Source organism: Camellia sinensis, chromosome 4, assembly GCF_055761805.1.
Source record: "Camellia sinensis isolate YWXY chromosome 4, ASM5576180v1, whole genome shotgun sequence".
In the NCBI taxonomy this organism is placed as follows: domain Eukaryota; kingdom Viridiplantae; phylum Streptophyta; class Magnoliopsida; order Ericales; family Theaceae; genus Camellia; species Camellia sinensis.
In genome coordinates this window covers 201,468,403-201,480,751 of record NC_138964.1, presented here as the reverse complement: position 1 = coordinate 201,480,751, position 12,349 = coordinate 201,468,403, and the positions used below count along the sequence as shown (strand labels likewise).

The window sequence follows — 12,349 nt, the reverse complement described above, 5'->3', positions numbered from 1 at the left end:
ACCTGGAAGGAAAATAGAATATGCAATGTGTAAGGCCAATTAACTCTACACCCGACTGTTGGGACATGTTGTAGCTCATCTCAGCCAAATTAAGCCAGGGGCAACGCCAAGTTATGTCAACTGCAGACTGGCTGCACATCTAATCACACTATAAACCCTTTGAGGGGAAATCCACTAGCCGTTGGTGAAAGAAGTAAGCTCGGGCCAAGTACTCGGGACAAGGGTCCACTACTTGCAGTTTATCCATAAGCCATACATAGGGAGGGATGAAAAATAACAGAGATTAAAGAATAGAGAGGTGTACGATGAGAGAAAAGTAAGAAAGGCTATGAGAGAAAAACAGAGAATGAGTGTTGAGTGATGTAAGAATCATAAATTAGAATGGTGGAAAATAATATCTGGAGCAGTAGCGGACTACTTGCCAATCGGGTAGTCTCTCCTCGACAGAAAGCATCTAAACCCATTAAGGTTTTGGCCAGTGCCAAACCCATGCAACTCTTACCCTCTTTCTGACATTGGGCCACTTCGATCAACCGGATACTAGCTTCGCCGAAATTAGAGGCAAGGAGGAATTATGCAAGGAGGCATGAACAGAGAGCATCCAATGGCGGAAAATCCATGAACTAAGTCGGGAATGTCTAGCTCCCCATCATGTGCCAAGGATGGAGCCTCGTGTAATGTTAACCTACACATCTGTCCCAAAGCTTGGGCATGGCCAAAACGGGGCTGCGGTACGATTTCTTCATTGCGTCGGGACTCTATTAAAGCTCGAAATTCCTCTGGTGTCAGACACACCTCTTGTGATCCAAATTGAAATACATGAGTGATCGGGTTCCAACATCGAACAACGGCATGGAGGAATGGAAAGTAAAGAGGAGTGCGGCTTAGAGGAAAAAGGGCATTTAGGCCAAAACTACAAAAATTCACTTTTTTCGAGCCGTCCAAAGTGGCTATCCAGTCTCGGAGCCTATTGTTGCACATTGTTTCCATCTTGAGAGCAAAATATCAAAGACTTGTTATTCTACCAGAAAAACTGCATGGGAGCATTATTTATAGAGGATGAGAAGGAGCAGTGCATGACAGCTGGGCAGCACTGACCGACCTCACACTTAGGCCCGGCCGTGCCTTAGTGAAGCCCGGCCGTGCCTATTTAGGCCCTGTCGGCTAAATGGTGGCTCAGATCAGTGCAGTTGTAAGAAATGTTGGCCTTCGTCCTGACGTACCACAACTTTGTTTTAAGTCTTGTTTTGTTTGCACCAAGTGTTTTTTAGTATTTTCGAGTTGTTTTCATTTCGTTTTCCTGTTATCGAGTTGTATTTTACATTTTGTCCAGTTATAGGTTGCTATCCGACTCAAGAATGAATGTAAGAGTAGATATTCATTGTATTAAGTCTTGTGCGAAGTTACAATGCAAAGGTTACGCCATTCATCACATTGTGCAAGGAGATCATTCAAAAACTTGTCTTTTATAAACTAGCGGGTCCAATCCCGATCATTGTTTTACAAGGCAACCAAATAAAAGAAAATCCTTCAAAAAAACAAAAGGGTCTATCTGAAAATCTTGCAAAAAAACAAAAGGGTCTATCTGAAGCTAGTCTTTAATTACAAAGCAAAAAATAAAAACAAAAACAAAATCGTCCTCCTCATCAGTAACCCATCCTCACCATCTTTCTCCTCGACTGCAGAGGAGGTGCATCACTGTCATCGTTGGGCTACTGGACTACAAGTTAACCTCTTCTTCCTCGTTCTCGAGGGTCGTAGACCTGTCAAAAGACTCCTCAGAAGGTGAGCGCTACCTTGTTCAGCCTCTCCCTCGATCGACTCCCCCTTGGCCCTTTTCTGGGTCCTGTCTCCTTCTTCTTCCAGTCAGAAGAGGTCCTGTAGGCATTGCTGGCGCCGGCTCAAGCTGAAAAGAGTACAGGTATCAGTATGGACTAACAGAAGTATAAACAGTATGGAAACAACAGTGAACTATAGACAGAGTATGCCTCAATCCCATGAGTGACTAAAGCGGTCTGTCTCCTCTGTACCATAAGGAGCAGTCGGTCGATCGTTCGGAGGAGGTCATCAGCATACGTCCGGGGTATCTGCAAAAGGAATAGAATTTGAGAAAGGTAGACAGAAGTAATAGAGAACAATGAACAGAAATGGTAGAAAACAAAGCAAGATAAAAGTGTAGTGAGTAGAAGCATAAAGAAATGTGTACCTGCTCGATGCCAGGAGCGAACGCTAGCCTACGGCCCCTCTTCTCGATATGCTCAAGGGGGATCTGCTCGATCACTTCATTTGGACGCATGTACATGATCTCAGTGGGAATCACGAGAAACCCAGGAATGGGAGCAATGGTAGGGGCACCTCCAGCAGGGGCATTGCCAGCCCCAGCAACAGCAGTAGCAACCTCCAGAACAGCGCGAACCACGCCCAGGCTAAGAAGCACCATCACTTGAGTATGTAAGAAGGTGGTGAAGTCATCGGGTTCATGATGATGATCACCATCCGCTCCCAACATCAGGAGGTCGATTTGAGGACCATCTTGAAGCTCATCAACTACCCTCATGACTGGAGGAGGAGGAGGATGTGGAATGTCGGGGTCAGCGACGCCTCGTATCTGGTAGATAAACCTCTTCCCCAGGTAGTAAGCCGGCCAAAGGGGCCCTCAAGCAGAATCCGCATGGTGAAGGCATGCTATGCAGCGACATAGGTCGTCCTCGACGCCTGGGGAATGCCCGCCCAAGGATGCCAGTCAACCTGTAGAAGTAAACGTCAGATATCATAAGTCAGTGCAGTATGAAAATGACAGTACAGTATAAGAATGACTGTGTAGTATGGGAAACAGTGCAGTATGCTTACAGTATGTAAAAGTTAAAGGTTGATATTTTGTTACTTGATCTGCAGTGATCGTGTCAAAGAAACGGCAAAAGTAGGGAAAGTCTCGGTCTACGCGGCGGCGGCGCTTAAATCGGGAGTTGTAGTACTGGGAGCGGGGTACTGACAACTCAATCGGCCTCACCGGGACTGTAGCCAAAGAGGTGAAATATGTGTAAACCCAGAGCTGTAACCAGAAAAAGATAGACGAAATAAATGAGTAGAATAAACAGGAAATGCAATGCAAAGTTGAGCAGGAAATTTAAAATTGAACAGAATGTAAAGCTGAACAAAAGAAGTAAATATGAGGTGTAACTCCTAAACTCTCCAGTAGCCACCGAGTGAATCCGCCTTACGGCGGGATACGAAGCTCATATAGCAGTATAAGGTGGCCAGGCCAGCGCCACCCTAATCGTACTTTGTCACCTGTGGTAGGTGCACCAGTGCCCTCAGAAGATATAACCCCACGGTATTTTCTCTATTCTCAAACAAGGTAGTACCAAGGAGATACATAAGGAAGTCGCATGTGTAATGGACGACCTCATCTGTAGTAGCGAGTTGGGACTCAGAGAAATGATCAAAGAACCAACTATACCTCACCATCTCGTGACTGGTGGTGTCTGGGATTGCCCGGAGAAGCTGACGCTGTGCAACTCTCCATTGCGTCATGTCAGGATCATATGGGATCGGGAGCCAACCCCGACCCGTAGGCCAGTGAGCATTGAAAAATCGTATGGGATCAGAGTCAACCCCTCGATCGATGAGAAGTGGAATGAGTCCGTAGTGTCCCATCATCTCTCTACTAGGGCCCTGTACAGCAACGACTCGACCCTTATCTGTATGAGCCCTGAGCAGAAGGGCCCAAAGCTAGCGACATCAACCAGTGCGTGGACCTCTACGGGCAGTCTGTCATACCAGCGTCGGGAGCAAGATATGGATCCGTAGCCGCCAATCCTCCTAGCTATCACCTGTAAATGGGAAATCTATATGGCATTAACTAGTGGTCTACTTGTGAGATTCAACAATGTATCAAAACAAAGGAAAGTTGCTTACCGTTGAGGCATTGACGAACAAGTGCTCCGCGGGCTCTCGCAGCAGGATGTCCTCATCTATCTTGGGGATGAGGCCCTCAAATCTCAAGATACCACCTAGGGGCGAAACATGTGTACGTGGCTGGTAAGTGGCCGCATCAAATGGCCTGTCAATGAGGAGAGGCAATGCGGGAGCATCCTCGGCCTCCATATCTGCGCCTAAGACGACCCTAATACCAATGACGGGGTCTGGGATGGAAACCTCGTCACTAGCCATGGAGAAAAGTGGAGGAAGTGAAGAAAAAGTGAGAGGATGAGTGAAAATAGGTGAAAATCCCAAAATTCAAACACTAGGAGAGAGAGTGAAAAAGTTTTGGAAAATCAAAGGGGAATAGAAGGAAAGTGTGGGCAAATGTGAGAAAAACCGAAGGAAAAGCTCAAACTCCACCAAATCAAGTTTTGTTCGGTTCAAAGTATAGAGGAGGGGAAGGGTTTCAAAGGAAAAATGGCGAGGGTTGTTGGGTATTTCAAGGAAAGGGGAAATCTAGAGAGAGAGGGGAGGGAGTTTTGGATGAGAGGGTGTGAGAAAATAAGGGTTTGAGTTTGTTTTAAACAAACATAACGTGCGGGATGCCCGAAATTGCCCCTGCTGCTATCGAAGCCCGGCCGGCTATCGTGGCACCCGGCCATGCTTCATTGAGGCCCGGCCGGCTCTCAGTGTAAACTTAGTTTTGTTTTTTTTTACTTTATTTTATTTCTTGTATTATGGAGTTTTAATCTAAAAAAGGGGGAAAAAAAAAAGAAAAAAAAAAGAAAGAAAAGCAAAAAAAGAGTTGAAAAGAAAGAGAAGAAGAAAAACAATGAAAAAGAAAAAAAAAACAAAACAAAACAAAAGAACAGAGGAAAATGAGGGAAGAGGAAAATGAGTGGTTATAAAAGAGGGATTTCGGAAAAGAAAAAGAGAAGAATTTTGTTCATTCTATTCTATTTTGTTTTATTGTGTAGATGCATAATTTGATTTATTTGTTTCTTGATTTAAATTGTGTAAACTTAGTTATTTAACTCATAGTTTAACTTATGATTTGACTTGATTTGATTTGTTTAATACTTTTAATTAGTTTGAACTTTTAATTGTTTTGCCTGAATCTTATTCAGAGGAGTTCCAAATAAAATCATTCGTGCTACAGTAAAATCATCATCCTTTTTACAACCAAATTGAAACGCGGTGCATTGTGTTCATTGTTTCAACAGATGGGCAAATTGGCTTTCACTTTATTACATCGCATTGATTGCTTTGATTTTAAATGTCTTTGCGTAGAATTCGTGTTTGCTTCTAATTCACATTTATGCGTTGTGTCTTGATTTGAATTATCTTCGTGGACTATGTTTTCCGAGGCCTTCTTGGGGGAGTTTGTTTCATTTTACCAAATTCTGAAAATTTGTTTGTTCTTTTTTTTCAATCCCATCTCTCCTCTTACGTGCGACGCGTTAGGATTGTTTACCTTGGTTAAAAACAACAGGTGCGCTTGTTCACACCACCTCTCCTCCTCTCGCGTGCGACGCGTTAGGTTTGTTTACCTCGATTAAAAACAGTAGGTGCGCTCGTTGTTCACATCATTTCTCCTCTTGCGTGCGACGCGTTAAGATTGTTTACCTCGGTTAAAAACAGTCGGTGCACTCGTTGTTCACACCATTTCTCCTCTTGCGTGCGACGCATTAGGATTGTTTACCTCGGTTAAAAACAACGGGTGCGCCCGGTGTTCACACCGCCTCTCCTCCTCTCGTGTGCAACACGTTAGGATTGTTTACCTCGGTTATGCGCTTGTTGTTCACACCACCTCTGCTCCTATTGTGTGCGACGCGTTAGGATTGTTTGTCTCAGTTAAAAACATTGGGTGCGCCTGGTGTTCACCCACCTCTCCTCCTCTAGCGTGCGACACGTTAGGATTGTTTATCTCGATTAAAAACAATGGGTGCGCTTGTTCACACCACCTCTCCTCCTCTCGCGTGCGACACGTTAAGATTGTTTACCTCGGTTAAAAACAGTGGGTGCGCTAGGTGTTCACACCACCTTTCCTCCTCTTGCGTGCTACGCGTGAGGATTGTTTATCTCGGCTAAAAATATCGGGTGCGCTTGGTGTTCACACCACCTTTCCTTCTATCACATGCAACGCGTTAGGGTTGTTTACCCCGATTAAAAATAGCGGGTGAGCTCGTTGTTCACACCACCTTTCCTCCTCTCGCGTGCGACGCATGAGGATTGTTTACCTCGGTTAAAAACTTCGGGTGTGCCCGGTGTTCACACCACCTTTCCTCCTCTCGCGTGCAACGCGTGGGATTGTTTGCATTGGTTAAAAACATCAGGTGCACCTGTTTGTTCACACCACCCTTCCCCCTATCGCATGAGATGCGTTAGGATCTCAGTTGAAACCTCAGGTGCGCTCGATGGTTATGTCGCCCTTCACCCTTCACCCTTCCTACGCGAGGCGTAGTTACGTCTACATTTTCTTACATCCTTTCTAGGTAGGTTGGTTTGTGCTTTCTTTTTCCTTTTCATGTGAAGTCTGCATTCACTTTTTTCGGGGTGAGACACGGCGGGATTTGTTTTGCTTTGATTTACGTTTTCGTAAAACGTTGCATTCTTGTTGGATTGTAGCGTTGTTTCATTACTTCATTTACATTATGTTTCATTGCATAATCATAAGTTATTTGTTGCATGTCATGTTGCATTTTGCCCTCGAGTTCAATCTTTGCATTTATGTCTTGATTTCTTGCCCAAGCCTTGCGGCTTTGTCAAATGGGTCGTCTCTAGATTTTGACATTCACTCATGTCACTTTATGACAAATGGGTCGTCTCTGGGCTTTGATATTCACTCACGTCACTTTATGACTTCGAGCTCTGTCCAAGAGGGGCAATTGTGAACACCCCATTTTTGACCGCCTGCAAGGCTCGAGCGCTTTGCCCGGTACACTCGATGATGAAAGTGGTGTTGTGCGTGGTTCGAGGTCTGAACAAAGGGGCCATGTTTAAGCTTCGAAACAATACCAAACCTTTCATATTCTCACTGATTATACCCTAGAAATCCATTTTTACACATTGTACTACCCTGTGCCAAGTCTGAAGCAGGAAAACAGGGGAACACATTGTGGCCCGGCCGTGCCTCATTGAGGGTTGGCCGTGGTTATTGAAGGCCGACCGTGCCTTAGTAGCGAGAAACACTGTTCTGGGTAGGAGCCTGCTAGCTATCCATTTTGAAGATATTTATGACTCCTCTTGCTCAAATTCTATAAAAACGTCCATATATCTCTGTTTTGAGGGTTGAAAATTTTCAAAAAAGCCTCTACACCTTCTTGAGAGCTCCTTCTTCTCCTTCTTCTTGTGCAAGCAACCCTTTGAGCAAGCCTATCACCTTGACTCTATATCCATACACCATATACACCTTCACACCTTAGCCTAGGAACTTTGGTTGAGCCTTGAACACCATAATTCAAGTTTGAGAGTGTGTTGAGACTTAGTTTGATTCATAAACAAAAGCTCACTTCGTTGAGAGGTATAAAGTTGTCATGCTCTCTTTTACTTCTTGTTCTATCTATTGCTATCTAGTTCTTGTAGTTTTGTGTTGTTTTGATGATCTTCCAAGTGTTTAAGTTTGGATTTGAAGAGCTATCAAAAGGGTAGAGAGAGTTTACACTATTTCTTACACCTTTACTTATAGCTCAAACCCTTACTTTTACACTTTTTCTTTGCTTTCTAAATTAATTTTCAGAGTTAAAAAGAGGTTAAAAATCATGCTTTGAAGTCTCAAAAGTGGAGGGGTTAGTCACCCCTCCTTGTTCTTGTTTACTAACCTTGTTTTCTCTCTTTGTTGATTAGCTTTTTAGGCTCTTTTCGTGCACTTTGAGCCGCTGTTTTTCATCTCTTGAAGGCTGTTTTAGGGTTGTTCTAGGTTGTTTAAACAGTTCATGCTTTGATTAGCTTGATTGTTATCTCATAAGTTTGTATACATAGCTTGTTGTATATTGTCCTTAGCTTTTCTTTAACTAACTTCCATGTTTAAGAACCTCATTTTATTAAATCAACTTGCTATTCATTTCTTTCATTTGAGAGTTGTTTCAATTGGTTGACGGTTATTCAAAACGTAAACTAGCGATTTATGCTTAATGACTTAATCTCTACAGAGGTTCATTGTCAACGGTGTAGTCTCTTGTTCATGTTGAGAATCACCTCCCGTTTAACATGTTTCTCACTTAGTGGATGTAATCTTTAGTGGACGTAACAATCATCTTAGACTTAATGGATTAAAGAATGGCAAAAACTAATGAATTTGGCTTAAAATGAACCAACCCACCTAAAAAAAAAATGAGTTATATTGCTGAGGTTCGGCCAAACGTTATGTTGAATCCATTGTGTCAAAGGTTGTCTTACATCAATTCATGATGTTTTGATGAATCTTGAAGCGTTTCTACCTCCCTCTTTGAGTTCACCCTATGATAGAAGGGAGTGGCATTGCATTTATTGATTTTTGTCGAAATTATATCGGAAATCATCAAGCAATCAACTTGCTCATTGATGGTTTTGGAAATGATTCCAACCTTCTCTCGAGGTTTTCCCATGACATAGGAGTGTGAGAGGGACAAACAGAGTCTAGAATAACTCTATCTGCACTATTTTCATTTCAGAGCACAAAACAGGATTTTGCATGAAATTAAGGCACAGCCGACCATCAATGTTTGGTCAGCAGTATGTTTTGCAGAAAACAGAGGGCAGTGATTGTAGTTGAAACAGAGCAGGCCTAGGCAGACAGAGCTGTTCTTGGACATTGTGCATGCAACCCTTGTGCATCCTTGCTTACATCATTATTGTTAATTAATGCTCCGTGTATTGTTGTAATTAATTAATTTATTATTGTTATAATTAGTCTTGTTAATTATTAGTGTTGTAATTATTATTATTGTTTATTTGTAATTGTTATAGCTAGTTAGCTTAAATAGTTAGTTTAATTCTCATGATTATCCTTATTATAATAGAGTAGTTAGCTAGTTAATTCTTTACTTATTTATTTATTTGGTTTTGTAATAATTTATTTAATTCGGACTTTCGGACTTTGATTCGCACCCTCTTGCATGAGGACAATTATATTATAAGTTGTATGTCTTCCAACCCCATGTCTTTCTCCCTTTTACTTACTCGCTTACGATGGTTAGTGTAGAGCATCATTTTTTTTTTTTTTCAAATTAGCATTCTTATGCTTTGCATACATTGCCTTACATGTATCCAAGGCTTTGCTCATCATACTAACCCAATATCAATGTTCAAATTCATTACTTAAATATGTGCTTTATCGCATTTTTTGAATAAAATCATATGCCATACTCATAGCCGAGCCTATAAAATACAAAATATGTGCATAGCATTAGCCATATTGCATTAATTAGGAGCATGCATATTTTTTTTAATTATTTTGCTTTGTTTTGGCTCGGAGTACTAGGTGAGTAATTTTATGTTTTAGCATCTTGCATTAAATGTTTGTGTTACCATATCAAAGCATACTTCCATAAAGCTAAGTGTTTAATTGATATAATTTTTTGAATGCTTGTGGATGAAGGCTAGTTTCTTGAATTGGGATAGTTTGATTAAATGTCCATTTTAAGCCCATTTTTTTAAATGGCAAATTCACGAAACGATTTCAAATAAAACACGAAATCAAATGTTCTAATTCTTGCAAATTAGTCTATATTTGTGTGTGCGTCACATAGTAAAAATAGCTAATAATCGGAACAAGAGCATATAATGTAAATAAAAATAACATCATGATTAATAGAGACCGATCTTTGATCGAGCGAGTGAGGTGCTCAATTCATGATCTTCCCCTCTTGTACCTAAGTTCCCGAGCCGAGACAATTTAGTGATGACAGACTAATGGCTTTTGGCACGAGTCTTGGGTTAGGTGGCGATTCTGAAATCTAGCAAAGCAGTTCATTTTTGGCATTTGATTCAAATATCGATTTTTCAAAAGAATTGTTAGATTTAGGCTTTTTTTGTGTTTTCACTGTTTCACATTGCACTTGTAAAATCAGATTCAGAACCACGAGAGTCCGAACTGTGAGGCTATTCGTCTTCCGAAAGGAGTACGAAAAGTCAAGCCACAAATATATATATATATATATATATATATGAGGTTCAGTAAATGTTTGATAACATAGATGAACATGGAAGACATAATGGAAACAACAAAGTTGTTTTAGGAGCTACGAACCTGGGTTTCAGTGTTGAAACTTAAAACACTGTTTAAGAGAATATAAAGATGGTGCCTAGCTATCAGCTCTCGTCTAATCCATATATTATGTAGGGTCTTTGTTTTAAAATGTCTATGTGCACTAGCATATATAGAGATGCTGCTGGAGATTTCTGTTCTCTATGTTCTTGTTTACATGTGCAACCTAGATTAGTAGGCTTTGACCGAAGCATCCGATGCTAATTAGTTTGGAGGTACACTGAAGAGGCTGAGGTGCACATATGGGCCCCTACAAAGTTTTGGTTCATACCAACACTATGTTACATGTACTTGGGTAGGATGTTGGCTTCAATTATGTCTCTGATTTATCTAATTCTCATGTCTTAGGACGTGGGAACACTCTAGAATATTCATATTTCTTAATATATATATATATATATTTTTACTTTTTAGGATAAAATGGTATTCACATTGTGTTATTGATCATTTATTGCATAATATGCATATATTTATGGTTAAGTCGAAGTATTGAATATGTTAGGTGAATTCGTTATCTAAGTGTAGAGTGTCCAACATAGATACGTAATACATTTTAAGGAGTCCCTATGACATAGGTAAAAAAATTGTGCCAAAATTTATTTGATTAAGGAAGAGCTCAAAGAAGCATGACATGATGACCTTATAGGAGACCTAAGTGTGTGGTTGGGCATATTTGGAACAAGATGCTTAAATTGGGAGAATAACAATCCTGGATACTTGACATACTAATATTCTTGGAATCAAGGTTGAATGAAGTAAGGGAACTGGTGTTAAGTAACACCAGAAGTATTTGGTTTAACAATTTTTAAAAAAAATAAAATTGCGCAATAATCCTATAACCAACTATTTTATGCTTTGAAAACCTTATACAATTTGAAGAACTTCTGAAAATGTTCAGGAATACCTCTTCCACACCGATCCATGGTACCTGGTAGGAAACGCTACTTTTATTTTCTTTTCTTTTTCTTCTGAACAGATTCCATGAATTATCCTGCACTGATTCTCTTCCCTTGCTCAAAATAAAAATGTAAAATCATTGCTTTATACTTGTGGGAACATCACATGTAGATATATTTCCCCTGATTTTTAGCTTTCTTTTTTTTGTCCTCTCACAATCATCTTTTAATTTCAGGACAGGGATTTCTGGCTCTCTTCACCGGTGATACTAGAGAAATTCGCGCTGAAGTGAGCGAACAAATTGACACAAAGGTTGCACAGTGGAGGGAGGAAGGAAAGGCAGAGATAGTGCCTGGTGTCCTCTTCATTGATGAAGTCCACATGCTTGACATCGAGTGTTTCTCTTTCCTAAACCGTGCTTTAGAAAATGATATGGCACCGATATTGGTTGTTGCCACCAACAGAGGGATCACACTACAATCCGAGGCACAAATTACAAGTCTCCCCATGGGATTCCAATTGATTTCCCTGATCGCCTACTCATCACCTCCACACAGCCCTACACAGAAGAAGAAATTCAGAAAATTCTAGACATCAGATCCCAAGGGGAAGATGTGGAGATGTCCGAAGATGCGAAAGTGTTATTGACAAAGATTGGGGTAGATACGTCTTTGAGATATGCCATCAACCTAATTACATCTGCCGCATTAGCTTGCCACAAGCGGAAGGGAAAGCTTGTGGAAATGGAGGATATAAGTCGAGTTTATGAACTGTTTTGGGATGTGAAGAGATCAACACAATGCTTGATGGAATATCAGTGCCAGTACATGTTCAATGAAGTGCCACCAGGAGAGGCGGATGAAGATGAAGCCAATGCCATGGTCACTTAAGACTTTATACAGACTTGGAAATTTGGGAGTTTGTGATCTTATTTGTGTAGCAACCAGATTGTCATGGAGGATAGTCAATGCATAATGTAATTTCCATGTAAAAGTTAGGATGAACAGAGGTCGAGTAGTTTCTATTCACATATATGATTTTCGGATTGTCAGATGTATGCATTTTTATGTCATTTGCGGATAGGTTTTTTTATGTGGTTTGAATTATTTTTTACGGCAGTTTATTGCGTATTGCCCCTTTTCATTGCTGTGATGAAGAATGAAATATGGACAAGTTTATTTCCATTTATTTCCTATAACTCGGAAGTTGTAAATTTTCACAAGTTGTATATTCAATTTGCTGATGGCATGATATTAGTGTAATGTTTCTTGGTTGATAACC

At 40.8% G+C, this 12,349-nt stretch overlaps 1 pseudogene across 1 annotated transcript in view; it reads left to right on the top strand.

Annotated features, from left to right (window-relative positions):
* LOC114304384 (uncharacterized) overlaps nt 1-12,349 on the top strand; it is a 33,411-nt pseudogene extending 21,062 nt beyond the window's left edge. Inside the window, exon 2 of the transcript XR_014328225.1 lies at nt 11,304-12,349. The product of XR_014328225.1 is annotated as an uncharacterized LOC114304384 (transcript). The remainder of the gene's footprint in view (nt 1-11,303) is intronic.